Source organism: Elephantulus edwardii, unplaced genomic scaffold (assembly GCF_000299155.1).
Source record: "Elephantulus edwardii isolate Elephantulus edwardi_28Jun2011 unplaced genomic scaffold, EleEdw1.0 scaffold00230, whole genome shotgun sequence".
Classification (NCBI taxonomy): domain Eukaryota; kingdom Metazoa; phylum Chordata; class Mammalia; order Macroscelidea; family Macroscelididae; genus Elephantulus; species Elephantulus edwardii.
This window is the reverse complement of record NW_006399980.1, coordinates 921761-941649: the sequence shown is the minus strand read 5'-3', so window position 1 is coordinate 941649 and position 19889 is coordinate 921761.

The window sequence follows — 19889 nt, the reverse complement described above, 5'->3', positions numbered from 1 at the left end:
GACAGAACCAAGTATTGAACCCGGAAATGCTGGCTCTGAGTCTGAGCTATTAACAATACACTCTTAATCATGGTTACTCCCAAAATGCCTATTTTAAGCCCAAGGAAGAGGAACGCCTACTTGAAAGGAACCCTCGTTAAGGAAGTTCATGCTTGGGGCGTCTATTTAGGAAGATTTCAAGACCTACCTAAATTAAGAATGACTTTGGGTGGTGGGAAGGAGACCAACTGGAGATCTAGTTTCTTTTAATTCCCTGAAGTCAGCCACTGTCAGAGTCTCTCTCACAGAACTATTTCCTGCTAAGTGAGTGTTAAGCCAGAATGATGACCTGGAAGTGCTGATTATGTAAATTTTCTTCTAACTTGTAATATCTATTCAGAAAGACACATCTCTGGCACATGGAGCTCCCTCTCTGCCTCTAGAGAATGTACAATATTGTATTAGGTGCTAACAGAGAAGTCACAGGTCCCTGACTTCCAGAAAATCACAGTCAGAAGTTCCAAGATGGTAACTATTCTTGATTTTTCAGCCTCCAATACTTTCCTCAAATACCATAACATATTTATTTTCCAGGAAAATTTTAGTATTATGTACACATCAGTTCTGCCCTTTTCAAACTGACAAACTAATTGACTGTCAAAATTAATCAAGCATCTCAGAAAAACCAATCAAGCATGTTATGGTAACTCCTGTGTCTTCATGTCTTGCTCTGACTCAGACTCCGGCATCCTAGAGGCTTAGGATGTGATGAGTTGGCCCTTGTCACAACTGATATCCCATGGCTATGAACTCTGAGCTCAATGTACATCAGAAAGTATGGAATTAATAGAAGGCTTTGTGTCCAGAAAGCAACCTAATTCCCATATGTACTCCACATAGCTCAAGTAATCAAAATTCATAACTTAATTCATTAGTTGTTATGAACAACAACTGACATCCCTTGGTACATTTACTAGTAAGCGGAAATTTCTTGCAAAACCGCCCAACAGATAAAAAAAAATAAAATAAAAAATAAAGAGGTATTCATTAATGCCAAAACAAGAACATTATATTTTGAGATTATTTTCAACACATTTATTGAACATCTTTTATAAACCAGGAAAAGTATGTCAGCTTTGTGAAACAGAAAAATTTAAAAAAGACTTGAATCCTTCCAGTGAAGAGTTTCTAATCCAGTGTGATGGGAAGCTGCAAATGTCCATGATATTTAATATTGTTGCCTGTAGTTGCTTTCATCTTAATTCTAACTCACTCTGATCTTGTGTGTTTAAAACTAGAACAGTCATATAGGGCTCTTTTGGTATTGTTATTAGAGCGTATTTTAATAGAAGGGTAGCAAATATTGCACTCTTCTCAGACAACCAAACAAATAAGAAAAGAAAAAACCTCACCACAACACAAAACCCTCCTTGTTGATGTTGCATCAGAATTGACTCATGGCTTACCTTCCAGACTGTTTTCTAAGGCTGTAAATCACAAGGGAGGATATTGTTTATCTTTTTCTGGAAGAGCCTTTGAGTTGGTAGTGCAACTCCTTGATGTTAACTTAGATGCTTGCTTATAAATCAACAAAGTTTTTACCTTATTATTATATTATTATATTTTAAACCAAAAGATAAAGATCATACCTAAAATACTTTTTAATGGTGGCAAAATAGAGATCATGCTTATGACCCAGAACAAATCTTCACATAGAAAATCAATTTGGGGATAACAAATCAACAGACATTCCCTCATGGACCAATGCCAGTTATCTAATTTAAAGATTTGAGCCTAGAAGATTTAGCTGTAGTATAGTGGAGACTAAAACTTGTTAACCCAATAACTCTATTTTTTCTTGCTGAGAGAATCTGATTTCATCATAAGTTCTCCAATGACATAAATTTGATCCTCAGGGATTGAGCTAAATCCATCCTGATAATCTCTTTCTCTTTTCTCAATGATTTATTTGAGAGTTAGTATTGACATATGCTAACCAAATAATAAAAAAAAACACAACTGTATTAATGAAGACGAATTTGGCATTAGGATTAAAGAAAGGCTCATAAATAATCGGCATTATGCAGATGACACAGCTTTTCTCACTAAAAGTAGAGAAGACTTGAAGTCCTTGAAGCCTTCAGTGTGGATTACATCTCAAAATAAAGATAACACAAATCCTCATAAATAAACATCATGATAAAGAGGAAAAATAGAATATGTCAAGGATTTAATTTTACTTGATTACATAATCAACACTCACAGACACAGCATCTCTAGAAATCTAATCATACTGCATTGCATAAACCTACTGCCAAAGACTTCTTAAAGTTGTAAAGAGCAAAGGTATTACTTTAAAGATTCAGGTTTGTCTGTCTCACTCAAGCTATGCTATTTTCATTTGCTTCATATGCATGTGAAAGTTAGATAATAAGTAAGGAAGACTGAAGAAGAATTGATGTTTTTCACACACTTTGAGCATATTATCAAGATAAGTCACTACCTGTAAAAATATGCCAGTGAAAGAAAGGATGATCTTCAGTGGGAAGATAGGGTATAGTGACTGTCACCATGCGCATGGAGCATGTCGGAGAACATAAGGAGGGTACAGATCTGACCCGTTGTTCCTAGGGTAACTAGGGGTCTTAGTAGACTCAAGGACATCTAACCACAACAACATGTCAAAAGAACAAACATATCTTGGATGAAGTACAAGTGATCCATTGAAGTAAGAAAGGTGGAAATTCAGTTCACATATTTTGAGGATTAGAAGGAACAAGTCCCTTGAAAAGGATCAGTGAAAGAGAAGACTCTCAATGAGACAGTGAAACAGTGACTGTCACAAGGAGCTTAAGCATCATAGAGATTGTGAGGACATTGCAGGATCAGTAAGGTTTCATTCTCATGTACATAGGGTTGCTATGAGCGGGGGCCGATACAATGAATGGCATGTAACGTGAATGTCTGGCCAACAAGCTAACGAGGCTCCTGAAAAGAACTTCCTTCCTTGACGTGGAAACAGACACCTGATGAATTTCTGGTCTCTTTCAACTAAATATACTAAAAACATTAAACTGGAGTTGTCACAGCCATCATATAATTATGAAGAAGAGAATATCAAAAGGATAAAGTAAGAAGAGCCTTAATGTCATGTTTAAGCTGTTAAGCAACTATTTTAGGATAATGAGTTACATGAATTCACAGTAAACACATATTCATGAAGAAAAGCAGGCAACTTGTCTCACATTCAAAGATAACAAAACAGAAGGGCTGAGTTGTGGGGTGTTTTTTTAAAATTATTTTTATTTTGTATTGCTTTGTATGCAAAAATTGTATACATTGTGTTTTATTTATATATATTATGTTTCGCAACATGCTCTATTCACCTGTGTTTCAAAATATCATCCTCATACATTGTGTATTATAAAATTAATGGCCATTAATCCATGCCTACCATTTTCAGATCCCCACTAGATCTTTTCTAATTCCTTCAACTTCTCTCTGTCCACATAACTATTTGACCTCAATAGTTCTCCCTCAGCCCCTCACTGCCTTTGGGTTTTTGTAGATATCATACTAGCAATTCTTTGTTTACAATAACGGTCTTAGGCAGTATTTTCCTTGTGAGACTTTGTTAGTTCATTCATAATAATGCTCTCCAACCTCTCCCAATAGTAAGAAAATGGAAGCAGCTTGTTTTCCATCAACAAGCAAATGGATTGAGAATTTGTGGTGAATTCATACAATGAAATATTATATAGTACTCAGGAACAAGCGCTGGATGTTTGAGATATGTTGTTGTGTGCCATAGAGTTGGGACTGGCCAGTAGTTGACCCTCTGGCAGGTTTTCAGAGGCAATTAATTGTTTGGGAGGAGATTGCTGATCCTTCTCCCATTGAGCAGTTGGTGCCCTTGAACCATGTACCTTTGCGATTGCAGTGCACCTTCTTGCCACTAGGCCAACAGAGATATACTCAACTCAGAATTCATTGGCTCTGTCTTCTACGTAAGACTAAATTTAAAATGTAGAAAAGGAAAACATCAGCTCTAAGATGTAAAAATATGCTATCCTGGTTATCCCCTTTCAAACTCATTCCAGTCATTTGTAGTCATGTTAGCTCTAACTCATAACAAACTCTGAGTTCAGAAGAACAAAATGTTGGCCATCTTCACGTTGTTAATACAAGGGTACCCTGGCACACCACTAAACTGAATTTCCTTGGATCATAGGCTGGGGAAAATGTCAACTTTGTCCTGGAGTTTCTGTTTCCTAGTCACTAAATCAAAGCCAGCTGATGCATTACTACTGGTCAAGTTCAGCCGGATAACCTGTGCAAGAAAATTTGCTGGGTTTAAAGAAGCAGAAGCAATTCTTTATATTTTCTAGCTTTGTAATAGAATGTGAAAACTGAATTTGGAGAATAAAAAAAGGAAAAACTCACTCAGCATTTCTCAAGTTGAAAGAACAGAAAAATTCAAGCCTTAAGTTTTACTACTGAGAGATGCTATGGACAAAATTTTGAATGATCTCAGAAGCATCAAAAAAAGGGGGAAGGAATATAGAGTCATTGTATCAAAAAGAATTTGTTGACATTGAAAAATTTTAGGAAATATCATATGAAAAGCCACTGGTAACAAAGTTAGAAAGTTCAAGCTGAAGGCATTGACAAAAAACAAGATCCCAGGAGTTTATGAGATAATAATTGAGCTGTTTCAACTAACAGATGCAGCTCTAGATATGCTTACCAATTTATGCCAGGGAATTCTGAGGACAGCTACTTAGCCAACTGACTATAAGAGATTCATATTTGTCTCCATTCCCAAGAATGATTACCCAACAGAATGTGGAAATTATAAAACTATATCATTAATACAACATACAAGTAAAATATTGCTGAAGATCATCCAAAAATGGTTACAACAGTACATTTGAGAAAGAACTACCCAAAGTTCAAGCTCAGTTTATAAGAGGCTGTGGCACCAGGCATATCATTGTTTATGTCAGATAGATCCTGGCTAAAACAGAGGATACCAGAAGAATGTCTGGTAGTGTTTTGTTGGCTACTCAAAGGCATTTGAAACATTTTCTTTCCCTGGATAAGTATAATTATGGCCTCAGGAGAAAACGTAGTTTCTGGGGAAAGTATCATATTTCATAAGAGATTTTTACCCACCTTCAGAATGGAGGAGACAACTGTTGATGAGAAAGTAAACATATAAGCATCAATTAGAGTCCCAAATGGCCATAGATTGTTAGCTGAAAGTTTCAAAATTTGAACCAAGCAAGAGACTGAAAACATAGGGTTGAAATGAGTTGGAAATGGCATTATTGCAGCTAACTACAGCCAACACCAGCAGCATTGCCATCATCAAAGAGAAAGCTCCAATAGGAGGCCTATAGCGTTGGGAAAGTCTGTTATCAGGAGCCTCTCCAAAGTCATGAAGAGCAATGATATCAGTTGAAAGACCAAGGAACAACTGATTCAAGATTTTCAGTCACCTTCCATGCATCTGAAAGCTGGACAATGAATTAAGGTTACAAAGAAGAATTCATGTCTTTGAGTTGTGGAGTTAGAGGAAAGTACTGAATATCTTATGGGCAGCCAAAAAAAAAAAAAAAACAAAAAACCCCAACAGATAACTCTTAGAGAAAGCACAGCCAGAGCACTCTTCAGAGGCAAGAATGGTGAAGCTTTATCTCACATACTTTGGACATGTTGCTAGGCAAGGCTATTACTTTGAAAGGAACATCATCCTTAGAGAGCTCTGGTGCCATACTCTGTAGGGCGTTACACTGATACCCAAAAGGAGCACTTCTCTAATGGTTTGAATCCACCAACACTCCTTGGGGAAAAAAAAGAACAATCCCCTTTGAGCTTCAGAAATTAGTTACAACTTGATGGCAATGGGAGAGAAAGAGGAGCTTAGCCTTCACAGCATAAATTTTACTTATTTTCTAGTTTTCACGTACACTGGAGTCTAAATTGAGTTGATGCTTTAGAGTGCCTACCAAACGGCTTTGTAATCTGCAAATATATTGTTCCAAATACTTACAAATTGATATAATCTGTGCTTAGTATACTCATTGGATCCTCATTATAACTTTACAGAGAAAATTCCACTAATTTCATTTTACAATAAAGATACTGTAGCACGGAGAGGTTAAGTGGTTAAGTGACTTGAATAAAACCAAATGGAAAATATTTAAAAGTAGCTACCTAACTACAGAGCCTATATTTAATTTTTGTTACTTTTATTTATTTAAGAATTTATTTTTTATTTGTGTGAAAGTTGACAAATCACATTGGTTTTTCATTCATGTATGCATAGCTTGTCTCATATAATTGACTAATATAAATTAATTATTTGCAATGTCTCATCAATCCCTTATTATGTTTGCTTTTCTCTTCACTGTACTTACTTGTTTATTAATTTTTAATTCCCTGTCTCCTCCTTCATATCTAGTATCAGATTCTGTATTTTAAACCCAATGCTGCCACCTATAAGTAGGATAAAATATTACTTCCTGTAGAAATGAAGTTAAAGGAGAGTATCATTAATAGAGCATCTATTTATTCTATTAGAATATCTTGCAATTGAGCATCTATTTCTTCTCCTCCCTAAGAGAACTTGGAGTTTCCTTGTAAGAAATATGTTGCCTCTCATTTTTAATCATGATATAGTTATAATAAAGTGCTCAAAATGCTTGGATAAATTGACTCATCTCAGTTTCAGGTGAAAATTAAGTGGATATATTCTTAGACCTTTGCCAAAATAACCATTTCACCTTAGTTCCATCAGAGAGAATCTAAGAATATGTCAGTGTAATTGTAAGAAATTACATTTTCATCTACAACCAGGAGAAAATAAAATAGATGAATGGGACCTTCTAAGAATCAAATCTCTATGCACATCCAAAAACTTTTCCAACAGAGTAAAAAGGGAAGCCACAGACTGGGAAAAAGTATTTGGTTATGACATGTCAGATAAAGAACTTATATCTAGAATTTATAAAATACTTGAGCATCACAACAAGATAAAGGTAGTTAATCCAATTGAAAAATGGGCACAGGATATGAAGAGACACTTCACCAAAGAAGACATTCAGATGACTAACAAGCACATGAAAAAATGTTCAATATCCCTAGCTCTAAGAGAGATGCAAATGAAAACAACTATGAGATATCATCTCACCCCAGTAAGAATAATAAAATTTAACAGAACAGCAAGCAACAAATGATGGTGAGGTTGTGGGGAAACTGGAACCATTATTCACTGTTGGTGGAAGTGTAAAATACTGCAACCACTGTGTAAAGTGGTGTGGCACTTTCTCAAAAAGTTCCAAATAGAGATACCATTTAACCCAGCAAGCAGAGATATGCACACCCATGTTTGTTGTGGCTTTGTTCACAATAGCATGGAGTTGGAAACAACCCAAGTGCACAACAAACGAATGGATAGAGAAGCTGTGGTATATTCACACAATGGAACACAATGTTGCATTGAAAAACAAGGAACTCACACAATAGTATTCAAAATGATTGACCCGGAGGGGAGCTCTGGTGATACTACAATCCCAGAGGCGCACGGTTCAAATCCACCAGATGCTCTGCCAGGGAAGGAGGGACAATCTCCTCCTGTACCAGTCAGATCCGATTTGATGGTACACTCACACAAAAATAATAAAATTTTTAAAAAATGGTTGACCCAGAAGGACATTATGCTGAGTGAAATATCTCAGTCACAAAAGGACAAATCCTGCATGGTGCCACTGTTGTAGGATGGGACTGACATCAGGGTTGGGGTAAGACTTAGAAAAACTGGATAAATTATGTATAGTGCATTGAAACAGATGAGGGAGAGAATAAATTTAAAGCTATATATGATAGGGTATTATGGATATCACAAGGGTCCAGAATTAAGGTTTCATAGTGGACTGTACTCGGGGCGGTGGGGGTGGGATTGTATATCAATGAAAGAATTTTTCTTTTACTTTTCAAAGAGAAGAGTGAACTGGGTTGAGGGGAAAGGGTGGGCAGGGAAAAAAGTGCAACAATGAATGAATGGAAATCCAAAATCTCTGTAAATGTTCATTAAAATTAATAAAATACATTTTTTTAAAAAAGAAACTACATTTTCTCCTCATGAGATGGACAAAGACATAAAATTCCAGTTACTATAATTAGTTATCTTTGAAACCACAAGGTCTCAGCTAGGCTAAGCATTAAAAGTGAAGAGCTAGAGTCAATGTGGAGCTCCGATGGCCTAGTGGGTAAGCAGTTGCACTGTCAAACGAAAGACTGGCAGTTTGAATCCACCAGCTGCTCCACACACAAAAAAAAAAAAAAAAAAAAGAAAGAAAAGATAGTCAATCTCCTCCTGTGAGATTTACAGCTTCTGAAAACTCTCCAGAGGGTCAGTCAGATATAAGACTGTTCTGACTCAGTGACTCAACAGAGCCAATATCTTGACCAAATAATTTCTTTCTTTAGTTTTCAAAGCTGATTAGCCTACATTACTTTGTAAGCACATTAAATTGGATTTTCTTTACAAGCTACATGTATACTAACACTGTATAGTTTGATGTACATGTAATGATTTTAGAGGGTATTTACATTACAAAAGCTGTAGTTTTAATAAGGAATTCATTGTAGTCATCTTCTTGAAGCTAAAATATATAGCATTGTCTCTAGATCAAAGTAGTAATCAAATGTTACAGTTCAGCTAGATGGCGTAACTTAAAATTCATCATCACAGGTTGATATGAAGAAAGACATTCACACTGAGTTAATCATATCCCTATTCACCAGCTTTTGTAATTGTGTGAAGCATAATTTATGAAAAATGCGAGGGAACCAAGCATAGTGCTCTGAGAACTTTGAGGAAATAATATGTCATCTGTACCGTTTATACTAGGAATAGGAAATTATTGAGAAATAAAACATGACCAAACTGATTGTGTCGCATCTTAGTCAAAACCATTCCTATCCTGAAATTTTTCTCAAAAATTAAAAAAAAAAATTCTAACTGCAACAACATGACTTAGTCTTTCTTTCCCTTACTCTCACTTCTAGTGATTTGATTACTCCATGTTTAATCTTATGCCCTACTACAAGCCTCAACCCCCATCACAGCTCTCTCTCCACTCCCTGTTCCATTTACATGTGCTTACTTTTTGGATGCACCTTTGGTTTTTCTGCTTACGCACAGATACTTGGATCACATCTGCCCAAATTCTGGAAAACCTCAAAGTTACGTGTTTGTACAAGCCAATGGTAAGGAGCATTCCAGTCAAATACAAACCAGACTACCATTTTCCCAAAAGGGGAACTAAAACGCAAAAATAATATAAAAAAACTAGTTTTTCAAAAAGCCAAAAACTGTTGCAGTGCAATCCATTCTAAGTCAGGTTGTTGTTGTTGTTTTTTTTTACTAGTGAGTTGCAACCAATTCACAGTGGACTCTCCAGTTGGTTTTCAGAGACAGTAAATCACATGAGAGGTGATAGTCCACAGAGCAGCTGATGAACCCAAAGCACATCCTTTTGGGTTAATATCACAATTCTTTACCCCTTAGTTCACCAGCATAGTCTCATTTCTGTCACCACATCTGTGATTTCTATCATTCCTTCTTTGTTTATAAATTTTGCATTCCAATCACCAGTTATTATTAGTGCATCTTGATCACATATTTGTGTTGTATTGGCAATGCAAAGACATTTGACTGTGTGGATCATAAGTAACTACGGTTAACATTGAGTGGAATGGGAATCCCATTCTTAATTCTTAACAATTTCTGTGAGGCTTAGGTCTAACCATCATATAGACAGGTGTAAGGAACCCAGGACAAATCTAACAAGATTTTAAATTTGAAATTGTATGGTATTTTCTTTCTTCAGTAGTGCCTTTCCGAAATAGTACTCCGGATCCTTGAAATGAAATAATGAGCCGTGATTCAATGGAATACCTTGCAACACTATACTGTTACCCTAATTCTAGAATGACATATCTTTGTCCTGCTTATGTATTATGAAAAGAATCACTATATAATATGTTTGAATTTGCGATATCTTCCCCATCTCCCTCCCCTTTTCAAACAGTGGGTACATATAAGGAAGCATGTAACATTTCTTTGACTTTTAGCCATCCAAAGTTGGGTCAAAACTCCCTAATTAGAAAAACTTAATTCTTCATACTGCCACAGACTAACCTAAAGGCTGATACCAACCTGCAGGCACACTGGCCCTGGGAAGTTGTTAATTTCTCAAAATAGCTGACCGCTCTGGTGGTCTAGTGATAAGGAGCTGAACTACCAACCTGAATGAATGCAGTTCAAATCCAGCAGCTTCTGTGTAGGAGAAAGAATGACAGTCTCCTCCCATACAATTTACTGTCTCTGAAAATTTGTTGGAAGGTCAGAAATGAATTGGTTCCAACATGATGGCACATACCAACAACAACATCTACTTCTAAGGAGGATGCCTGGTGGCACAATATGTTGTAAGTACTGCTGATAACCAAAAGGTCGGTGGCTCAAATCCACCAGGCAGGCATTTCACAGGAAAAATGCAGGCAGTCTCACCAGCAGTGTGTTTGGGTTTGTATTTTAATGACATACTTCTAAATAGCCATTTACAATAACTCAAACATGATATAAATGGGGCAAATTATGGAGGAGTTCCAGGTTGAGGTCTCTTGAGAGCAGATGCTCAGGACAATTCAGGAAATCTCAAGAATTTCCCTGTTCGGGGCCTTTTATTTGCATGGTCATGATTGAGGCCTCATTGCCTGATTATGACTGATTAAATAAATATACAAGACCATATGATCCACCACCACCCCACCCTCCTAATCCAATCCTGAGGTTAGCTGACTAGGTGTAGTCTGTGTGAGCCCACATTCATTTATGTGTTTTCAAGTGTGGCTTGTTTGTTTCTGAAAACAATGTTATCTCCATCATTTGGGAAATCCCATAGGTTAACTTTCAGGAAGCTTAAACAAAAGCCAAATCACATTCTTTGTCTCACAAACAGAAAAGAATATATTCACCAAACAGAAAAGTATATATTCACCTTGACCCTGCATTGTCTAAGGCCAGGAGACCACTTTTGGTTGTTATTGTTATGTGTCATCAAGTTGACTATGACTAATGACCCTCTGAACAATAGCTCTGAACTTTGCCATTTTCTGAGCCAATCTAACCATCTCTGACACACCTGACCCCATTGCCACTGTTATTGTTTCAATCCTTCTCATTCAAGATCTTCTTTTCATGTATTGACCCTTTACCATTCCAAGCATGATGTTTTTCTCCAAGGACTGGTCCCTTCTGGTAACATTCCCAAAGTATGTGAAATGGAGTTTCAAAATCCTTGCCTCTCTAGGACAGTCCTGTTTGTTCTCTTGTCTGTCAGTCCATGGTATGATCAATACTCTTTTCTACCACCTCAACTCAAAAGTACCTATTCTACTGTCATCCTTAGCCATTACACAGCTCTCAAACACATAGTAAAAAATTAAGAAGACTATGGCCTGAATTAAGGACGACTTGGTCTCTAGTATGCCATTACTCACTAGCAATCTGGAGAGGTCTCTCTCTGACAGCAGACCTTCCTAAAGCAACTTGTCTTATACTTTGGCTAGGTTTGTAAAAGTTATTATCCACCAGAACAATATGAATGCTAGCCTTATTAAAATTCAGGATTGATTTCTAGTTATGTTGTATAGTGTAGGATATAGTTTAATGAAATTAGACTTTGCACTCTGCTTTATTCTAGTTAAAATACCTTGGTTGTGATTCATAAAACTAAAAATGCAATTGACTTTGTATAAAGCCCCACTGTGATCTCATGCCGTGAATAACTGTTAAAATAATTGGGAAAGAGTCTCAGAGGTAGATAAGAAATTTAATGATAAGTTTAAGAACAGCAGGTGCAGAAAGCAGTGGATGGCAACCTCCTTTAGCCACAGAAAAAAAGAAAACTCTAAAAACAAAATTAAAACCTGAATACTGCCTAAGTAAGGAAACATGCTATATTAGAAAAGTTAAGTTATTGGTTCAGTAAACATATGAATTGTTTCTCTAGTAACTCAATAGGTCCTGTATCTTTGGACACAAAAGAATTAAAGGTAGATCATTAAGTAACTATAGAAACCCCTATCTGTGTGCAGGTAGCAAAACAGTCTTGGAGAAACATCTTACTGACTTCCAGATCCGTCAATAATGTATATGGATAAAATCATTTCTACCTAGTCTCTAACTAGTGACTATAGAAAGGATTCTTTGTCCAGGAACAATACTATTAAATTAAATGGATATGACGGGCATCATCATCTCTATATCCCATGTTGTTATGAGCTGTCGAATCGCTTGCGACTCATAGCAACCGTATGTACAACAGCCTTAAATTCTGCTCTGTCTTGTGCCAATCCCACTGTCTCTGACACTCCCATCCCAATTACCCCAGTCACTGAATCAATCCACCTCATAGAGGGTCTTCCCCTCCTGCACTGTCCCTCCACCCTACCAAGCATGATGTCCCTCTCCAAGGACCGGTCTCTCCTTACAACATATACAAAGTATGTTAGACAGAGTCTCAGATCCTTGCCTACAAGAAGCTTCCTGGTTTAACCCTTTCCAGGATGAATCTGTTTGTTTTCCTAGCAGTCCATGGTACCCTCAATACTTTCTCCAGCTCCACAGCTCAAAGGCATCAACTCTCCTTCTATCCTCTTTGGTCATTGTCCAACTTTCTGATACATAACAAGTGATAGCAAAGACCATGGCCTGTATCCGATGCACCTTAATCTCCAGAGAGACACCATTGCTCTTCATTACTTTAGAGAGGTCCCTAATAGCAGACTTTCCTATCGCAATATGTGTTTTAATTTGCTGGCTGCTGGTGCCAAGAGTGTTGATTGTGGAGCCAAGCAGACTAAAGCTGTGAACAATCTCAATCTCTTCACCATCCATCCTGATGCTGCCAATTGGTCAAGTGGTGAAAATCTTCTTTGTTTTCTTGACATTAAGCCTCAGTCCATATTGGAGGCTGCAGTCCTTGACCCTCTGCAGCAAGCACTTCAGGTCCTCCTCAGTTTCAGCAAGCAGGGTTGTGTCACCTGCATAACGCAAATTGTTGATAGATCTTCCACCAATCTTGACCCTACGTTTCTCCTCATAGAGCCCAGCCTCCCAGATAATCTGTTCTGCATATAGGTTGAAAAGGTAAGGAGACAGGACACACCCCTGGCATACACCCTTTCCAATTTTGAACCATGCAGTGTTTCCTTGCTCTGTTCTGACGACTGCCTCCTGGTCCAGGTACAGGTTTCGCATTAGCATGAACAAGTGTTCTGGGATTCCCATTCTTCTCAGGGTCAGCTACAGTTTGTTATGATCTACACAGTCAAACACCTTTGCATAATCAATGAAACACAGATAGACATTCCTCTGGTATTCCCTGCTTTCAGCCAAGATCCGTCTAACATTAGCTATAATATGTCTAGTACCACGACCCCTTCTAAACCCAGCCTGGACTTCTGGCAGTTCTCTGCTGATATGCTGTTCCAGTCATTTTTGTATAATCTGCAGTAGAATCTTGCTTGCATGTGAAATCAATGAGATTGTTCTATAGTTTCCACACTCTGTTGGGTCACCTTTCTTTGGGATGGGAGCAAATATAGATCTCTTCCAGTCAGTTGACCAAGTGGTTGTTCTCCAGATTTCTTGGCACAACTTGGTGAGCACATCCAGGGCACCATCTGTTAGCTGAACAGATGCTATATCCTATAGATTCCTTAAAGTGACATTGATGTCCATCAATCCTTTCTCATTATGTTGTTGTTTTGTGCCATTGAGTTGCCTGTTACTCATAGCAACTCTATTCAAAATAACTCTGACACCTGTCCCATCCTGAGCCAATCCCACTGTCTCTGGTACACCTGCCTTCATTACCTCAGTCACTGAGTCAATCCATCTCTTCTAGTGTCTTCTCCTCTGCTGTCCTTCCACATTCCCAAGCATGACATCCTTCTCCAAAGACCGATCCCTCCTGACAATTTGCCCATGCGAGTTGGCACTCCAAAATCTTTACCTCCAAAGAGCAGTTTGGCTTCACTATCTCCAGGAAAAATCTGTTTGTTCTCTTGGCAGTCCATGAAATGTTCAACATTCTCTATGGCACCACAGTACAAAGGCATTGATTCTTTTTCTGTCATCCTTAGTCATTGTCCATCTCTCTGATGTATAATAAGTAATTGCAAAGACCAGGGCCTGGATAAGGCACACTTTAGTCTCTACACTGATATGTCCCTCAGGAGAGGTCCTTGACAGTGGATTTTCCGAATGCAATCAATCCTTTCCAGCATGCCATATTCCACCACCACTCCTTTTGGTTAGAGGTAGATTATGAGAGGTGTAGTTTAATGCTCTATTTTACTTCCATTAGGATAGTTCTTATCCAACCCACTAAGGACATATATTTCAAATGCAAGGATTCTATATAAGGATGAGAGTAAAAAATAAGGTAAAGGAAATGGGAAAGATTCAGTAGGAATAACAATGTATATGAACTTTGTAATCAGAATAAAATAAAAATTTTATTTAAAAAAATTAGGACACTTGGCTTGATAAATATGACAGTCAGAAAGCAGAGCTTTTAAAATCTTTACAAGAGTGTGAATTCATATTTGATGTTTAAAAACTATCTCCAAGTGACAGTCCTTTCGTCGTTGGTGCTGATTTGTATCAGAAACCCCCAGGACACCATTCCCTTTTTTTACCATCTTGCTGGATATATAGTCTATTATAGTTTTTTTTTTTATTTACTACTGATAAACATCAATTCACTCACTACTGATGGCTGATAAACATTGCACCTATATCTCACCTGAAAACAAGTTCAAATCTCTATAGAATCAGGCTAATCCAGACCACTGCCCCACCTGTAAGCCAGCAAAGGCTGTTGACCACCTGCCTTTATTAAATAGGGGGGCAAAGTTTCTGTGATGCTAAAATAAACACTGTGACACTGATGTATCAAATGTGAGAGTGCTTACTCATGGTGGACTGTGTTTGGTGGAGCTTTCTGATTAAAACAAGGTTGGGAGCAGGAGTGGCATCCACTTCTGAAATAGCCTGCCTCTGTAAACCCTATGAACTTGGAGAAACAATGAAAGTTGTACAATTTTTTAGGTCTTTCATTCATAGGGTTGCTATGAGTCATCTACAACTCAATGCCAATTAACAACAACAACAACACAGATAAACATATGCAAGATTCAAAAAGTCTTGAGATGCAGCACTATCTAAAACTTACAGTGAACTTCTAAAAACATATATATGAGAAAAAGAATAATAGTTCTAATAATACAGCCATAGCTTCTGCATGCCATGGAGTACAATCCAATTCATAGGGACCCTTTAGAAGATTTCCAAATGTGTAAACATCTATGGGAAGAAACTGCCCATCTTTCTCCTGAAGAGTAACTGTAAATTTGAACCAGCACAGACACAAGGCTTTTTGGTTAGAAGCACACCATGCTACAAACTATAGAGCTCAAAAAATATGAAACTTTTCACACGAGAGATAATTCCTTGGAAAAGGCATCATACTTGGGAAAATGGATAGAGAAAGAGTCTAAATGAGAGAGATTGCCACAATGACAATGTATTGAGCATAATAATGTACCTTAATCTTAAAATTAACATCATTACTCTTTAGCACTTTAGAGAGCTTGTTGACAGGAAGAATAGGTTCCTAGAAAGACTGGTCCTGTCTGCAATCTTGCAACCACTCTATAATAAACTGAACCATATGTACTTTGACTAATCCCATACGCTCACTTGTGTGCTATGGACCTTTCCTGACAAACTCTTGCTTCTAGATGTCCTATTATAATTCCCTGATGATCTTTCAGTCAATCAGGACTTTTGAAATCTTCAGTTCTTTTTGTTATTAGGTGCTATCAAGTAGACTATGACTCATATCAATCCTGTGAATAATGAATCTGAACCTTGACCTTTCCTGTGCCATCCTCATCTTCTCTGATATACTTGAGCCTATTGTTACAGCTACTGTGTCAATCTCTCTTATTGAAGGTCTTATTCTCTTTCATTAACCCTCCACCTTTCCAGGAATTATGTCCTTTTCCAAGGACTGGCCTCTCATAACAGCATGCTCAAAATAGGTGAAATGAAGCTTCACCATCCTTGTCTCCAGGGAGTAGCCAGCTGTACTTTCTTCAAGACATTAGCATCTTCTTTTGTTCATGAGATATTCTATTTTCTTCTTCAACACCATATCTCAAAAGCATCAATGCTTCTAGATCCAACAAAGTATATCCCTTTGTAGTGATTCAGCTAAGAGTCCCTTTGTCATTGTGTGACAATGAACATTTCTTTACTGCAGTCCATCCACCTCTGTTGTTGTTATGTGTCACTGAGTCACCAGCAACTCACAGGGAGCCTATCTATGTACAATAGTTCTAAATCTTGCCCTAGCCTAAGCCAGTCTCACTGACTCCTACACAACTACAACATTGCCCCAGTTATGTCATTCCATCTCCTCTTGGGCTTTCCTCTCCTGAGCTGCCCCTCTACCCTTCCATGCATGATATCCTTCTCCAAGGACTTGTCCCTCCTGGCTATATACCCAAAGTAGGTGAGACAAAGCTCCAAAATCCTTGCCTCTAAGGAGAAACTTGGTTTCACCCTCTCCAAAACAGACATTTCTTCTCTTGGCAGTCCATGGTATGCTCAACACTCTTCTCCAGCACCACAACTCAAAGGCATTGATTCTTCTTCTGTCATCCTTTATCATTGTTCAGCTCTCTGATGCATAGCAAGTAATTGCGAAGACCATGGCCTAGATCAGGCACACCCTAGACCCTAGACTGACATCAATACTAGTGACATTCAGCACTCTGGAGAGGTCCATGACAGCAGACTTTCTCAATGTAATTTGTCTTTAGATTTCCTGATTGCTGGTGCTAATAATGTTGATTGTGGAGCTGAGCAAGCAGAAATTGTTAACTATCTCAATCTTTTCATTTATCATTGAGCTGCCAATTGGACCAATAGTGAAAAATCTTTGTCTTCTTGATACTGCGCTTCAATCCATACTGACGACTACAGTCCTTGACCTTCGATAGCAAATGTTTCAGGTCCTTCTCAGTATCATGAAGCAAGGTTGCATCATCTACATATTGCAGTTTGTTGATAAATCTTCCAAATGTGATGCCATAAAATCCAGCCTTCTGAATGATATGTTCTGTGCACAGATTGAAAAGGTATGGAAACAGGCCAAATCCCTGATATAGTTCTTTCTCAGTTTTGAACCATGCAGTGTTTTCTTGCTCTGTTCTGAGGACTACTTCCTGGTCCAAGTATATCTTTCAGAAAAGCACTATCAAGTGTTCCAGGATTCTCATTCTTCTCAGAGTCAGCCACAGTTTGTTGTGATCCACACAGTCAAACAATGCCTTTGCATAGTCAATGAAATACGATAGACATTCCTCTGGTACTCTCTGCTTTCAGCTAAGATCCATCTATCATTGGCTATAATATTCCTAGTGTGAAGGCCTCGTCTAAAGCCAGCCTACTCATCTGGCAGTTCTCTGTTGATGTGATATTCCAGTTGGTTTCGGATAATTTTAATCAGGATCTTGCTTATGTATGATATTAGTGATATTGTTTGATAATTTCCATACTCTGCCCAGTGTCCTTTTTTGGAATGAGAACAAGTAAGGATCTCTTCCAGTCAGTTCTCTTCTAGGATATTGTCTTAATGTGCACCTGATCCAGGCCAGGTCTTTGCATTACTTGCTATGCATCGGAGAGCTGTACAATGACTAATAATAATAGTAGAAGAATAGATACTTTTGAGTTGTGGTACTGGAGAAGGGTATTACCAGGAGGAGAAACACATTTGTCTTGGACAGGGTGAAATTGGGCTTAATTATTGGAGGCAATAATTCTAAAGCTTTGTCTGACCTACTTTGGGCATGTTCCAAGGAGGGATCAGTCCTTGGAGAGGGACCTCCTGCTTGGGAGTGTGGAGGGACAACACAAGAGAGGAAGACCATCGAAAAGATGGATCAATTCAGTGATTGGGGTAATGGGAGTAGGCGTGTCAAAGACAGTAAGGTTGGCACAGGATAGAGCAGGGTTTAGGGATCTTATACAAAAGCTCACTATGATTCACAAGCACATAACAACAAGAAAGCAAAAACTTGAGTGGAATTTGCTTCTCTATTTTCTAACCTCTGGGACTAAAGTGCACAAGAGCTGGATTAACTGGAATGCAAGGAGGTAATATGAGGAAAATAAAATAATTACTCAATAATAGACTCTACCACCTTAGAATCTCGGAGTTTGTGGAGCAGAATGGACAATTCATGAAGGTTGAAAGAAAGGAAGAGAGAAAAGTGTCAATCATTTTATGAGTCGCTATATGAAGCTCTACCAAGCTCTTTTTTCCCTCTGTGATCCCCAGCATAGCCTATCACTTTCCTGGATAACTGATTCAAAACCATGCCGTGCAACTGACCTGAAGCATATCTTGGACTTGTCACTGAGCTTCATTAAGCCCAAAAAGCCTAAAACCGTGATAACCATCTTCACCTCTGATTGAGTAGAAGATTAAACTAGATCATCTGGGACGTAAGAATTTCTTCTCATCCTGATCAAGTATTTCAGGTGACAGAGAAGAAAATAGTATAGATAAAATGGCTTAATGTGTATGTATGTCTGTTCATGTAGTGTTAAATTTGAGACTGAGGCCTAGTAAATAGGTGCTCAAAAAATAGGGATCTAGTTAATTTAACTCTACCTGTGGATTTTGCAAAAGAATTCATTGCCTTCAAGGAGAAGCCAACTCGCACCTCTACTAGGCTTCTGAGGCTGTAAATCCCACAAAATTCTCACCTTTCTCCTGCAGAGCTGCTGAATCAAACCACCAGAGAAGTGTGGCCTTCAGGTTGCTGGCAGCACAAACCAGATGAGCTCTCTTTTTCAAAATAAAGAACTTTTCATTATTAGCATTTTTCCTTGCCATCTCCAAACATCTTGGGAGCAATTGCTCTCATACTAGGAAGAGAAAATGACACTACCTCAGAAAATAGGGATTTCTTTTCTTGCTTTGTGGACTTTTACAGGGCTTCTAACACTCCTATAATACCTCTTGTCTCTTATCTATATACTGAACAATCATTGATACCATTTCTTTACTGGTCAGAAATCGAAAGAATACCATGAAAACAGTAGATGGATGGGCAGTTGTAACAATTAGCAACTTTATCACTAGTTCAGGTAGCATTTGATGTAATTCTCTGACCACTCTATATAATATAGTCATTAACTAGGCCTCCTCTCCTTTCCATTCTAACACATAGTGAGTTAATAATTCCCCCTCAATAGTTCTTCTACTAGTCTTGGAAGAAGTGCAGCCATAATGTCCCTTAGAAACAATGGTAGTAAAATGTTCCCAATGAACTTTGCTGTTGTTAGGAGTCATGGAATCAGAACTGACACATAGCTAAGCTTTTGGTAGGTTTTCAGAAGCTGTAATTCACAAGGGAGGAGATTGTCCATCTTTCTCCATAGAACCTCTCGTGGATTTGAACTGTTTGACTTTGGTTGGCAGTCCAACTTCTTACCAATAAGCTACCAAAGCTCCCTACTATACTTTCAGTGTATTATTATTTTTTTTTGGGGGGGGTCAATGTATATTTATTTTTTTAATTGTAATTTTAGTGAAAGTCCACAAAAAAGATTGACTTTGGTCATTCATTCATACATACTTCTTCCTCAATTCACTTTGTAATCCTTGTCCTAGTCTAGGTTGTTAATTGTCATACACATAATGTCTAATCATCCATTCCTTTCAGAACATCCTTCCTTATACCCACTC